A 12,478-nucleotide genomic window follows, 5' to 3' on the forward strand; every position below is an offset into this window, starting at 1 on the left:
ATCCAGCAATCGGAAAATCTGACAAAAAAAATGTTTTTGATCTGTGCAGCTCGATGTGAAGTTTCACAAGACAACATGAACAGCTTTGATTACCATTTGCTATACAGAATAACGGGAAAAATGTGATTTTTTTAAATAAAAAAAAAAGAAAATCAATCTAAAATTTACAACATTCTGTTGCACAAGAGAATAGAAAGCTACAGGCCCCACCCTGTCCCCAGGGTTAAAAAACATTTGTTTGATATAGTGCATGCTAATTCATTCATCCCCAATGTAGCTCTTTGCTCTGGGGTAGCGCCGTTGCAAAGCCTCCTGGGAAAAATGATTGACACTTCTTAATCCTCATGGATAGCAAAAAGCATGTCATTACCATGACATTTATACCATCTTCTGGGACATGAGATGAAGAGTGTAAACAACAAAAGGGATAAACAGAGAAAACTCCATAAATAAGGAGTGTGAATGTTTAATGGGATGCATTTTTGGGTCACACGTGTAGTTTAAATATTTCACTCTGGCTGCGCTCACTTAATAGAACGGGGATGGAGAGATGCCTGCGCTCTGGCACCTGGGGTAGCCAAGATTTCAAATTATCCAACATTTTATTTATCTGTAACAACAGAGGGCTGGCTGGTGGGCACCGAGGACTGCAGGAAATGTGGTGGAAAGTGAAGAACAGTAATGACCAAAGCAAACAGCTGATAATGAGGAAGATTTAGGGGGGGGCGGGGAGGAGAAGGAGTCATCTGTCAAGATAAGCACTACACAGATGAGTAAGAGGCATCCAGAGAAATCAGCAACTCCTCAAGCTTTCTGACAGCTTTGGGACTTAAACACCACAGAAACTGTTAGTGACAGAGTGAGAAATATCAGACAAGCCTTGATACATCAGTCACAATTATGCTGCGACGTTCTTCACCTTAATTCATCTCTTTGACTGGATGAGCAGAGCAGCGTTTCTCCTCTTCAATTAAACGCGTAAAGAAAAAGTTTTAACAGCGCTCTCCGTAAAAACCGTTACAGCAGCAGTTAATTACTGGGGATCTTCAGCTAATGAGCATCGGAGCAGATTTAATTACTCATATCCCTTAATAAACAAACAGATCTTAATAGAGCCCACATAAAGTTTCACCAGAACGGACTGAGTTAATACTTTGAGAACTTGCCTCAACTTGTAGGGCAAGGCTTGGCTTGTAATTGGGGCATAGTTTCCTGAAACAGAGCGCTGACCATTTATTGTCCAGCAATGCCCCACATCCATAACAAAACAAACAAACAAATAGAAACACCTGCTGGTATTTTGGAGGTAGCTACTGCCAGCATATCTCCCAGGTGAGCTGAGCTGCTATCTGCTGGGTAACAGAACTACTTTCTCTTCTCGACGCTGTTCAGTTTCTTTCCTCCAGAACTTTTAATATGGATAAACAACAGGGAGCAAAACGGTCAACAAGTGAAAAGAGGAGGCTCGACTGATTACTGGGTTCCTATGCACATTTCAAGTGAAAATACCATACTTCTGTACATTATTTTTTTGAAATCTCCAACAGTTCTGTCTGTTAAACTCATTTTTCAAAGAAACGAAGGAATGTATGCGCCTTAGCTTGAGAATTGCATGAAAAGGGATAAAGGTAGCTAAAACGTATTAGTTTAATAGTCACCATTTTCAAATTGTATTGATGTAGAATTATAATTGAATATCTAAAGCTGGGGAACTTTTTCCCCTGAAACGGTGGGATATAAAATGAAGTACTGAAAGTGCTATTTTTTTAATACAGTTTTCTTTCTCCGTCCTTATTCAGACCTGAAAAAACACCATTTCAAATTCAATACCTTTTCAGACAGCATAGGAACCCAGTAATTATACCACCTCCACACCATTAGCTCCACACCCTGCTGTTTACTCAAAGCAGTTTGAAACACCGAGGCCTGGCCTGAAACTGACTCACCCATCAGGAGAAAAACAGGAGCTGAAATGCTTTTTTATTTCTTCCCCCTCCCACCTTGGCTGCAGCCCAATGGGAGACCATAAAAAATTACTTAAATCCAACTGTGTTTAGTGAGGACAAAGAGTGTGAGCAGAGTGTGAGCCGGAGAAAGTGAGGAAATGCAGGGACCGAGTCTACAGAGTCTAGCAGCAAAAATACAGCTCAGGAAAGAGTACACAAATTGTGACAAGTTTTTACTAACAAAAAAAAAAAGAAAAGTGTGACGGGCAGAGCTGGTGGTCCAGAAAATAGCTAGACCCTGATGAATTTTTCTTTGTACAGAAAAAAAAAGTAAAAGAACATAGCAAAGTGGTGCAAGTAAATGAGAGGATAAGCGAAAATAAAACGACCTTGAGTTGCTACTCACTAGAGAGAGGCCGACAGGGGTGCAGGGTGCGTCTTGGCTGCTGGAGTGGAACAGAGTAGGGTGCAGTGGCGGCTGCACAGTTTGTGCTCACTGAACACTTCAATCACAGGTAGCCCCAGCCCCGGGCGAACTTGGCCAATTAGCCACACACTGCCGCTGACCCCCGGCTTCATTAAGGGCTCGGGCTCTGGAGGGGGAAGAAAGACGGGAGGATTAGAAGGTGAGAGGGGAGGCTGTCATTACTGGCGACAGTTTGAGAAGACGCGTCTACACCTTATGCTTAAGGTGGGACTGAAGGTTACAGATGAACACAATCAAGTGTGGAAACAGACTCAACTCCGCAGGTACCCACCGCCCCCAAAAATCACACTCTCCACGTCCCTGTGGGTTTATACCTGCGGCAAAGGTGGTGGAGGTGAGAGTTGGAGCTGCAGAGGCCAGAGGGCAGCGCCACACCCCCACCCTAAAACACAGCTGCAGTGACAGCAACAGGTGTGGTGGCTGGCAGACATGCAATTATCAGGCTGAGATTCTGCTCTTTGTGACAGAGACAACAGCAGATCAGAGGGAAGATTAGAGCTACAGGGGAGAGAAGAGAAGCAGGACGGGAGGAGACAGAGATGAGAGGGAAGAGAGGAGGAAGCACTACTACGAGTCCCTAAGGGATGGAAGGAAAAAGACTTTCTGTTCTGCTCTTTTGATCGGCAAGTCCTCAGAAACTGAAGAAAATGCAGATCAAAAGCCAGCCCCACGCTGTCAATCACAAGTTCACTTTCACACATCAGCATGAAGGTGATTAGTTTAAACCTTAGAGGACTTTAAATTATTTTTTCCTTGATTATAAAAAACTAAAATAAAATGCACCTCACTGATATTTAGTTAGGTTCTGGCAAAATTCTCGTTGTATATCTGCCTATAGTTTTTCTTCGAAAGAGTAGAGCTCAATCAAACCGGTTGGATTCCTGCCAGAGATTTAGCTTTTAATGGTAGGTCATGCATTTTCAGAACAGTTACAGTTGAGGCCAACATGGAGCAGGCCTCGGGATCATCGTCTTGTACAAACGCCAACTTGGATCAACCATCTGTTTGTTGATTTTAGATGCCTTCAACTCCTCCACTTCACTATTGCAATTCACTACTACCCCTGAAAGTAAACAGCAGCACAGTATGATGCTACCACCACCACCATGTTTGAGAGATGCTACAATGACCTCGTGTTTTACAGCTTCACTCTGATCTTCAAAGACTCTTATTATGGTCAAATTGGTCACTATTTTCTCTTGTCTGGCCTTTTAGAGTAAGTTTTAGAGTACTGGTCAACCACCTCTCAAGTCTATGATGATTTAAACGTCACTTTCCTGTGGATCGACCAGACAGATGCATCTTGAAGATTATTATAGAGCTCAGATATGTACCATCAGGACAACAATCCCAAACACACATTAAAACTGATTTTGGATTAGATAAAGCAGACTAACATTAAACTCCTGGAATGGCTCCAGCCTCAACTGTGTTGACAATTTATGGACTTTGCTTAAAAGCTTAGTCCCAGGACATGAACCAAATATAAAAGTGCTCCACCAATTATGATTAAAAGAGTAGTCATATATGCAGCCAGATTTATATCAGTAGATTGCTTATGGCTATAGATATCCACAAGCAATCTCTTATGTTTACTATGGGATACTTATCAGAAATGTAATCTGTGCGTATATATTTATTAAAGGGCAGTATTATGTATTTTCCAGACACATAGTGCCATTTAAGTTATAAAATATTCTGCATTACCAAATAGGACTTTTAATAATTTTACGCCTTGAAATTGGGCCCTGTCCTTTTAAGAAACCCCTGCTTTTTCCGACACTCCGTTTTCAGGACGTCATCACAACACGGCTCCTTCATTAACCCTTTAACAACGTTTTTACCAGCGTTGCACTGAGATGTAGCTCATATATTGATCTCTTCTGATGCACAGTTCCACCAGCTGTGTGCCAATTGCTTCTGGTTAGTCTGAAGGAGCTGAGCGAGGGAGCAGCAGGGGGAATGCTGCTCTGTGAGGTGGAAGCTGCAGCACCAAGGAGGAGCTTCGTCCACGAAGGCAGCGTTCTGTTCCACCAAGCGTTTTGCACATCTGAATGGTTGCCATGGGAGATTAAAGGATTTATCAAATATGTATTAAAGAATCAAGGCAACACTCCAGCTATGTTTTTAAGGAGGTAATAACACAACCCGATTTAAAGTTAAAAAACGTTTATTTCACATATTATTGCCCCTTTTGTGAGATTTCAAACCTGTGTTGGAACAGAGAACACACATAATATGGTCCAAGTCATAAGATTTCTCCATCACCAAAACAGGTAAAATGCATAATTAAAAGCACATTAATATCCCATTTAAATCAATAATAATAAGTGCATGCACTCATTTACCAGCATTGTACACTTTGGCCTTCTGCAGCAGGAATCAGTTTACTCAGGGTAGTGGTCTGAGGAGACCTCATACACATGTTTGCACGACACTTATAAAAAGCCAAAACATCTCGTGTCATTTCAGAGTAGGTGGAGCAGTTTGTGGCTGTATGGGACATGCAAGGCTCGGCAACAGTTAGTCATATACAAATGTTTTTCTCCCTTACAAAAGCAGAAATCCACATGGGACTTGTGCCTGCGTCACATTTACTGTGGAAACCTCAGAGCTGCCGTAGAGGAGTGGGGTGCTTCATACCAGTGTTCCTTCTGATTACAGGGCTTTGACCTAGCTAAGGAAAAATGTTTATAAGGTGGGCTACCAGAATAGTAATAACTACTGTCAGAACGTTTTTATGCTCGGGAGAAGGAGATACCAGGCCTTTATTTAAAACAAGCCCAGGATAAAAGATCAATGGCCCAAGTCAGAACAAGAATTGGAGGGAAAAGTTCACAAACATGGTGGGAGATTATGAGGGGGGGATGTATGAGTAGATGAGGTGGGGGAGTGGAGGGAGCGCCAACGAAGAGGGATCTAGCTCATCTGGGTGCTAGTGGCTTATTGATCGGAGAAGACACACAGCTCCGAGCCATTCATCACAGGCCACTCTCAGGTCCTTAGATAAGTCCTGTGATAGTGCCTGCTTGCTGAGCAGCTGCAACTGGCCACATCCATTATCGCTCAAACGAAGCCCACTACCCTGGGAATAGGCATGGAAAGGGCTGCCGGGTGACATGGCAGAAGGAAGGCTGGATTCAAAATAGAAAAGAAGCCTGTGGTTAAGGGCCCGTGGCTGAGGCTAATGCCTACAAAGGCAAAAGCTGCAGTTGAAGGGCTGGAGTTTGATGAAAAATTGTGCCCTAACAGCCACAAACGAAATGAAAAACTCTCTGTTTGCACCAGCAGGAGGTGGGAACTTTTTTATGGCCCTATTGTTTCCATTTCTCGGCCAAACACTATTAGCAAAGCTGTTTTGTAGCAGATAGTACACAAACCATCCGAGCGACAGGCAGCTCTGAAAACCGCTGAGTGGTTCTGACTGTATGTATGACTGAACGCGAGTGTGTATGTGCATAAAGGAGAATTCCCCAACTGGGCAGGTGGGGATCAGCCATAATGAGCCATGCAGGGAAAGAAGACAGAAAGGGAGGGCAGGAAAAAAAAGATGACAGGAGGAGTGATGGCGACAGGCTCAGAGCCAGAGTCAGGGCCCCAAAAGAGCAATTACAGGAGCTCCAGAGAAGGTGTGGGCCTCGTCCCAGGGCATGGTTTCAAACAGCACAAAGCCCTGCCAGACATGTACTCACAGGCAAACACACACAAACACATGTATACTGGCTTTATTTACTGTTCTTATGTCAAAATCCTATAGTTTATATGCAGAAGTTTACTATGACACCAAGGTGTCCTTCTCTACAAAGGCCAGAGTTTAAATAAGGGTATTGAGGAAAGAAAAAAAAAACAGAAAGGATGGATAGATGGTGATCAAGTGCTTTAAACACAGACCATTAGATGGACAAATGGATGGATGGACAAACAATTTGAAAGACGAACGGACAGACAGACAAGAATTGATTTACGACTGAAATTGATGGTAGGATACATGGATAAACAAAAAGTTGGATGTGTGAATGTAGGCCTGTCACAATAAACAATAAATCAATTAATTACATGATAGATTAAAACATATGCAACAATTTCCATTTGCTTGACTGATTGTTTTTCTCTTTTTACCAAAAACTGCATGATAAAAGTTGTCAGTCTGGTGCTCTGGTCTAAACGATCCCTTTTTTGAAAGAATTTTGTTTACAGACACTTCATAATTAATTTTATTTGTTGTTTTTTTAATTCATTTTGGATATTTCAAATAAACTCTGTAAACAAAATTATTTCCTTATGTTTTGTTAACGATTGTCATTTTGTGCAACTTAGGAAGAGATGCACCGATCAATCGCATGATAAATGAAAAGAAACTACATTTTTATTTGTCTTCCAGTTCCAGTGTTTAAATGTTCATTAAAATTTAAAGTTTATTGATCTCTGAGAATGTGTTCTTGCCATTATTACTATTACTTGAAAATGGTCTCAAAAACAATGTTATTGTTTATCGAAATAAGCTCTAGGACAATTTATCGTCCAGCAAAAATTATCGTGACAAAAAGAATGGGCAGAAAAGTGGTCTTAAAATACAAATCAAATAAAAAAGCTGTTAGAAAAAGTAGGAACAACAGAGACGGGGTGAAAACGCAAAATGGGAAGGAAAGAAGGAAGGAAGGAATCAAGGAAGCAGGAGGGAATATTTTCAAGTGTAAAACATCAGCATGCTACATGCTGCACATGTTTGTACCAGCACATTCTGTGCTGCTCTGAAGCTGCTTCCTGACACCACGGGCTGAAACAAAAGCCCAAACTCCAAGGCTCTGGTCCGCATGCCGAAAACTTTCAAGTGAATTCTGCTGTGACTGGTGGGCGCTAAACAACAGTGAACGGTCTGGACAGCTTCTCTCCATGGTGCCCGTCACAAACAGGACTCTGAAATAGCTTCTGAAGGCAACCATTTTTGGCCTTCTCCACTCCACCACTTAGAGAATGACAAGATGGGGAGAGCAGACATAAATGACGGGAGAACGAGAGAAGATATGCAAACAGATATGTGGGGGAGGAGAAATTAAATTAAGAGAAAAGTTCTTGCGCACCGGTACGGACCATTGATTTCCCATTCTCTTGGAAAGATTTAATGAGCTTAAATAGGAGGCTGGTTTGACACTGCCACAATGACTCTGAGAAAGCTCCCTGTGAGAGGAAATCGTTCAGAGGCTGTGACGGCTACCAGCGAGAGGGGAGGGAGCGAGGAGGGAGATGAGATGCAGGGAGGGAGGGAATGTTTTCATGCCAAAGTAGGAGACATGAGGAAGACAGATGTTGGATTATGCTTGGGAAATGGTCCACGGCTAGCTTTACTTGTCTAGTTCTCAATGAGCAGGAGAGACGGGGGGGGAGGTGGGAGGGGGATGAAGGATGAAAGGGATTAGAGCAAGAGAGGCAGATGCTGAAAGAGGCTAAAAGGTGGTCTACATTCAACTGAGCTGCCAAGTTATGTAGGTGCTTACTCACAACAGGCGCTCATTATAACCCAACGATCTCCGAGGTGATTGACAGTTCCTGCTCGACTGCGGCGCTTCACCTCATTACTTCCTGGATGACCTCCCTACGAGCCATTGAAGAGATGCAATTGCTTAGCAGCCATCTTGTTTTCCAACCGTCCCCTCTCACTATCGCACCTCCGTAGGCAGGAGGACTGTAGTGACTTCCGAGAGCAGAGTCCTCGGGCGCTTCACTGCGCTCTGCCGCTGATGAGGGCCCCACTGGGAATCATCAGTAGCCGTTTTATGAAGCTGTCTGGCAGAGTGAATCCGCTTAGCGTCCCGCCACTTTTTTTTTTATTTATTTATTTTTTTTGCAGGCAATCACGGTAATAGGAAAGTGGACTCAGGCATAGCTGTGAGCCGGTACCAAAGGGATGAAGGCTTCCCTTCGCCAACTGTTGGATGCTACAGTGTGTTCAATGACTTCCTTCATGCAAACTTAGATTAAGAGCCGTTTTACCCTGGAGATGCACTTGCTCCAGATGATAAATATGGGAACATCTCGGATGGAAGTAAGTAACTGGGTCACTCTGTTAGAGCATTGCAAAAGTATTTATCCCAAGATCAATTTACAGATTCCCTCTTCACTAATTAGATTACAGACATTTTTTAATGACATCAGAGTAGAGGTGGCTGACTATATATATACTTAAAAAAATAGTTCTAAATCTATGTACCCTCCTTTTTCTCCTTCAGAGTTGAGCTCCACATTGTGTTTGTCCAAAACGCAAACCCCCAGTAAAAAGCACGCTGAAGTTTGTGTTTGGAACATGACAATTTGAAAATGCTCAATGGGAGAAAGGTTTCCCCCAGAAAACTTGCCAAGTCTGGTGGCTGTCATTCATCCAGCGGCCCGTCATGTTTTTTAGTTAAAAAATGTTTAAAGTTGACTGGAAATTTGAAAACATAACTTGATGATTATGAGTTATTGGACGATTGGAAAATTAATATCTGAACACCAAATAGAAAGTCTTACAAAATGCAAACATTTAAAAAACTTAAATAAGCAATGCTAAGCCTGGTGGGGGCACAAGTAAAGCCTGGTGGCCCGCCAGGCTTATAATACGCTGTGGGAAACTCTGGGGAGTAAACACTTTTGCAACTCTTGGTATAAAACTGCCAGCCTACAGCTTACTATGTTTCAGTTACACAATTCTGTAACTTTGTAATTGAAACATATTTGCTTTGTGTAAAAAACAACTAAGAAAAGAAAGAAAAGTTATCATGGGACAGAATGGGACCCGGTACTTCAGTTTAATACAACAGGTTTCTGCGAAATGACTCGGAAAAAGCCTCATTTCCGCAAAGATAGCCAATAAAATGTGAGTTGGCAATTAAAGCATTGATTTATAACAAAATTATTCAGGGCAATTTGATGCTAGCTATATTCAGATTTAATGATGCAAGATTTGCAGAGTTTGCATGTGCAGTGAGGCAAAGAAGAGTTCCACCATACTTTACACAAATTTAGATTGATTGCTTATAACTGGACTTCTGCTGGATACAGAACATTTCCAAAAATCATGTAATAAATTGTGGTTTAGATGTCTAGTCATATATACCCACACGTGAAATAGATGTCAAGTGATTCCCCATAAATACAACATTTTGCAAAATAACATTTGAACCCTTTTGTCCTTTAGTTTGTCCAATAACTACAAATTTAATATGATCATCTGATTTTACAAAATGTGCATATTTGTGTAGTGAAAACAGTAAGTTTTCTTTTTTTTTTTATTAATGCAAGTTACCAAAAAAAACCCATCTAGAGTGCATTTCTACCCTGCTCCCTTAAATCCGATACCCTTAAATAAAATCAGGAGCCTATTAACATCAAAACTCCTATAATTAGTAAACAAAAACCAGATGGCATCAACTTGATTAAAAAAAACCTCTCTTACCAAACTATCATTTCATAATTACAGATTACTTTTTATGATAGAAACCAAACCTAATGAAATATCATAAACATTGATAGTGAAAAAACAAAACAAAAAAAAAGACAGAAAAAACTTAGCCAGTAAGATGGATATATATATATATATATATATATATATATATATATATATATATATATATATATATATATTATTTTTGCCAAAAGTTGTATTCCAGAAGCCTGTGTTTGCATTTAGCTCCAGGACGTTTCAAAGTTTAGAGGTGTTTTTCTTCCAACAAAAATCTGTTTCCCAAATCAAGAGTGCAAAGACAGAGTTCATCAGTTTCTGACCTTGTGTTTTTACTTCACCTCAAACTTTTGCTCCAGAGCTGATAACACAGCTGGCTGGCAACGTGTCTCAGAGTGTTTACCCAGACGGATGCATAGTAAGCAGTACAGCAGCGACTGTGGGTGTTGTACACAACTGGCAGCAGTGCTGAGGCCATGTTTCGCAGGGCATTCTTCTGTGACTCGCAGCAAATGTTATGCTGAGGGGGGGACATATTTTTAAAGAAAATGCATCTTAAGCTGAAATAATCATGTGGTTCTCTGGTGATTAATTATAGAAAGAGGAAAAACAGCCCGTATGAGAGTTCCCCCATTTGCTTCTGAAGAACTGGAGCGGAGGCACACAGGCGTGCACTCCCACACAAACTGGAAATGGCTAACAGGAGCAAAAACAACTCGAAGGCGACGTGTTTTACTGTTTCAGATATCCAGAAACAACATTTTCTGAGCCAGCAAGACACAAACTTTCACAGTGGAGTTCTTTCGGTAGGACTCCACGGGTTCAGATTTATGCTGGACACCGGACCAGTAACCAGACCATTTATACTGGTTTTATATATATATATATATATATATATATGGACTGTGGATAGAAGGTTATTATAGGAACAAAAAGCTGTATTTCATAATTGCACCACCGTGCTTGTGTCCCCTCAGTGAAATTGGCTCTCCAGAATATATTCCCTCTCTCTTTATCTCTCTTGTCTGGCAGAGAGGGTGATTTTGACAGGCTGACTGTCTCTGCTCATGCAATAACCACCCTCCATTTGTATCTGAGGAGGGTGCATTAACTGGACAGCGTAATCAGCCCGCACAGGAAAAGCAGCGAGCCTCAACGACCGACTGCTTTTTACCACTCTGGGCTATAACAGCTCGCCATTAGGCCACAATTAGTGCAGCTCATTTGGGGGGAAAGCAGTCCCTCCAAAGCCCCTTGGGCTGCAGAGTGGAAGCGAGAAGCAAGACTTTTTGTCAAAGTCTATTGTTGAGACAAACATTCAAGAGAGATAATCTGATTTGTTAACATTCCTGATGGAAAATGCAGAGGGACTAAAAAGCCTCACACGGTGCCACGGGACATTGCTCCAATCCAATTTGAGGGTATTGACACTGCAAACAGCTAATCACCAGATAATGCAGATAAGAGAATATCCTACAATGCAAAAGGAGAAGGGATGATTTTCCAATGTAGGGGGGAGAATTAGACATAAATAGTCCTGTAGTAATAGTAAACTCCATGTGAAGGATGCACCTCCACAAAGTTTAGCAGACACAAAGATGTTCCCTTCCCTTCCCCAGGGGATTTGTAACAATGACTTGAAAATGCACGTTCCTGTGGTCATTTGTGGCATGCTGGCAGTGGGCAGACACAGATAAGAGTTTGGATCGGTGGTGGCTGACACGCTGTGATTATCTCTGGCTGCTGGAATTGACCGTCCATCAATCCAGGCGACCAAGACAACTAGGGCTGGGCGACTTGATTGTTATCTGAGGCACAATTTTTATGATTTACTGACCTGAGACAAAAGAAAACAAGTATAAGTAGAGGTGTTTCTGATAATTTGTATGATTTCAATGCCAGCATTTGCAACTTGTAAGAATAAATCAGAGTCTAAACATATAAGCTGACATCTCACAGGTCGTAATGCCACAATTTTCAGATTTTTATTAATAAAAATCTGAATATTTATCTTTTCTGTCCCTCTTTCCACATAAAACTTATCAAAAATAAATACACAGAGAATTGTGGTTGTGACAAAAAGTGAAAAAGGTCAAGGGGTGTGAATACATTCGTAAGATACTAAACAAATGCTGCAATTTTATAGGGGAATATTAGATAGATTTTATTTTTTCCCCCCCACCAACTTTTCCCAAACAATCAGAAAGTGCCACCTGACTTTCAAGGGCTCCCCTCTCACGTTCCAATCTGCCTTGTTGGCTCCCTTTGCCTCGCCTCGTGCTGCACATTCTGGACCTGAAAGCAGATCCGCAGACCAGAGAGAACCACAGGAGAGATGGAGAAAGGGATGGGTGGATGGAGGAAAGCGAGAGATAAAGACGCCGCTTGTCAAGAAGCACATTCTTTCTGCTGAGTGCCATCTGGAAGTGGAAAGGTAGATAAACAATGACGTGAGCTGCATTCCACCTCTCTCCTGAAGCCAGAACAGACACGCGGGCTCCACAATGCCCGAGCGCCGCAGCCACTGATCCCGTGCCGTGTGCCAGGCTTTGTCAGGGATTGGGTCTTATCAATCGTTGGCCAGATCCTGAGCAGAAGCGCGAGGCA

General features: G+C 41.9%; 1 protein-coding gene across 3 annotated transcripts in view; it reads right to left on the bottom strand.

The window, feature by feature from the left end:
- Nucleotides 1–12,478, bottom strand: part of plxnb2 (plexin B2) — a 158,008-nt gene that overhangs the window by 119,585 nt on the left and 25,945 nt on the right. For 2 of the 3 annotated variants that reach the window (XM_005796336.2, XM_023352742.1), the window contains one exon: nt 2,353–2,539. The exons of the other annotated variant lie outside the window; for it this stretch is intronic. The gene's annotated coding sequence lies outside the window, so the exon portion shown is untranslated. The remainder of the gene's footprint in view (nt 1–2,352; nt 2,540–12,478) is intronic. 3 annotated transcript variants of the gene reach the window in all.

This window comes from Xiphophorus maculatus, chromosome 2 (genome assembly GCF_002775205.1).
Source record: "Xiphophorus maculatus strain JP 163 A chromosome 2, X_maculatus-5.0-male, whole genome shotgun sequence".
In the NCBI taxonomy this organism is placed as follows: Eukaryota; Metazoa; Chordata; class Actinopteri; order Cyprinodontiformes; family Poeciliidae; genus Xiphophorus; species Xiphophorus maculatus.